This window comes from Dendroctonus ponderosae, unplaced genomic scaffold, assembly GCF_020466585.1.
Source record: "Dendroctonus ponderosae isolate FM_Combo_2020 unplaced genomic scaffold, Dpon_F_20191213v2 Dpon_F_20191213_10, whole genome shotgun sequence".
Taxonomy (NCBI): domain Eukaryota; kingdom Metazoa; phylum Arthropoda; class Insecta; order Coleoptera; family Curculionidae; genus Dendroctonus; species Dendroctonus ponderosae.
This window is the reverse complement of record NW_026017111.1, coordinates 850958-853396: the sequence shown is the minus strand read 5'-3', so window position 1 is coordinate 853396 and position 2439 is coordinate 850958. Positions and strand designations below refer to the sequence as shown.

The following is a 2439-nucleotide window of genomic DNA, read 5'->3' as shown; positions in this document are numbered from 1 at the left end:
TGCTTTAGTTGGGAAGATACGAATTTTTTAAGCTGAGGGTGCAGTGGAGAAAAATCACGCATTTTGAGATCGGTATTGGTTAAGCCGCCAAAAACCTCAATTACAAGCGATTATTGTGAAACTAACTGCTTCTATAGAGTCAAGCATTCTATAAAAATATGAAATTTTCAAATTGTTGCAGAAATAAGGTACGTTACCCTACGAAAACGAAACATCGTCGATTAAAGTTCATGTAGCTACACTTAAGTTCTTAAGTCCATCTTCAGCAACGTTTTTTCTACGCATCATCCATATCCTTTACGAGCAATTTCCCGGTTATTTTCAGTCCGGTCGCGTTCCAAAGCCGGATTTTGGTCTCCAGAGCCGTTAATTAGCATCAAAAATAATTAATTGGTAGCTGGCCTTATCGTGAATCTTATTTTGAAGCGTCTGTGTTTGGCATAAATACGCTCCAATTAAAATTGATTTATTGACTTATCTATCAGCCACTGGATAATAATGGAACATTGCCGCCAGATTTGCGGCCATCCGCCCACACATTAACAAAAACATGATTGCAAACCGACTAAATAGTTGTGAGTCATTTCAGCTCGGCTCTAGCGCTGACTGCTTGGAAACTCAGCGATTCGGGCCGGGAAACATAAGCAACGTCGTCCAGGTGCTTGGTTTGAGAGGCTCGCGAGCCGAAGCGATGATGAGTTTCACTTTCTAATCCGTCGCTACGTGTAGCTGAGTGTGTGCCAGATTAATGAACAGATGAGTTGTCAGCGACAGCAGCCTGACACAGTCAGTGATTGATTAAGCGCGATCTCCATCCAGTCAGATTGGGCCACTTGAATTATTCAATTGTATGAAATTGGGGCTCAATTAAACCATACAATCACCTGAAAGAGGGCGCGAAACAATCCACCTACCTGTTGAAGCCAGTTTGGAAATATCCAGAAATCTGGGTGAACTGGAAACCCGCATTAATACGGAAACCCGATCGCACTGACTGCTTTTCATGTTTAACATGTTTGGTGGAGATTATCTCGGCCTTTATCAATGACCCTTGATCACTTAAGTAAACACAGCAATAAATAACGTTCGTTTTCAGTGCTTTTTCTCGTCTTCTCCTTGCAAGAAGTCGATGTAATCGCCAAAACCATATGCGAATTTATTGTGTCTGGAATGGCAGTTAATTAATCGGAGAAGCAGGAAGTGGCTATTGCAGAAAAAATGGTGGAGACCGACACTTCTAGCGCATTTATCTGGGAGTATTTTAGCAATAAACCAATAGAGCAATATTTCTCTTTTAGTTAATTAATCCCGGTTTTTTTTTCGATTAAACTCTGCTGGTATGTTAGCTATTCAATTATTTACCCTATGTGTACATTAAGGTTTCCACATCGGGTTTATCAGCTTCCCTTTTCCCTTTTCCTTGTATTTTCCGGCAAGATTTACATCTATTTCATATGGGAGCATTCAAAGCTTTGGTGGCGGGAATAGTTTACTTTTCTTGGCAGAAAAATAAAGCCGAATTGCTTTGGCTCCATATCGCTTAATCTGGACCTGAAAGGGGGTCGAATATCGACTGATCTCACTTTTCCAGGTCTGGATTTGTGCCACATGTTTCGGCAATCGAATGGTTTATTTACTCACTTTAATTAACTCCAGCAAAAAATTATTTGACTAACTGAGTAAGAACCCGAAAATCATAATACGAACTGGGATTTAGTTGCAAAGTCGAATATAAACTTTGAACTGTGAAATTTTTTTCCTGCAAAAAGTGCGATATTTTTAGCCGCAAAGGTGGCAAGTTGGAACGCGGCAACACATAAGACGTTGTGCATCTCTCTTACATTCATATGTGCGCGAGCGAGACTACCCACGCGCGCTACGTTCTAGAATGGGAAAAATAGTTGCAATCTCTTTTAATCCATTCATCAAACGAATGAATCTTTCGCAGTCGGTTGGATGATTTTTGGATTTTTAGGCCACCAGTCCGAAATCTGTACTTGTACAATGTTTTTTTTCTGTTAAATTTGTTAAATATGTTTATTTCCGTTTCAAGCTAGCGCTAACAGGAAATTCCCGGACATGAGAAGGAAAAAACCGTATTTTTTGGTTGCTAATTAAATGTAATCTGATGTCTTGTGGTAAAGGTCGTGTGCAATGATGTGTTTTCCTCGATTTAATTGGCCTTGGCATGAGATAAATGCCAAGAATGAGCTTAAATTTGCGCAAGGAAACCAGGCAGGATTGAAATTGGTTGTTAATCAAATGCGAAAAATGCATAAACATTCTCGATCTACCAGCAATTTGCAGGTTGAATCGAGGATAATTCCTGCGATAAAACTGTAAAAAAATTAGTTTCTTAACTGCTGTTGGTTGAACGGAAAATCGTCCATGAAAATTTTGTCCTTCGACACTTTCCGGTTGTACCATAAAGTTGCTTGA

At 39.7% G+C, this 2439-nt stretch overlaps 1 protein-coding gene across 1 annotated transcript in view; it reads right to left on the bottom strand.

Annotated features, from left to right (window-relative positions):
* LOC109536979 (adipokinetic hormone/corazonin-related peptide receptor variant I) overlaps nt 1-1019 on the bottom strand; it is a gene marked incomplete at its 3' end in the record, with an annotated part of 8378 nt that extends 7359 nt beyond the window's left edge. Inside the window, 1 exon segment of the mRNA XM_048662020.1 lies at nt 915-1019.
* Between the last annotated feature and the right edge of the window lie 1420 nt (nt 1020-2439).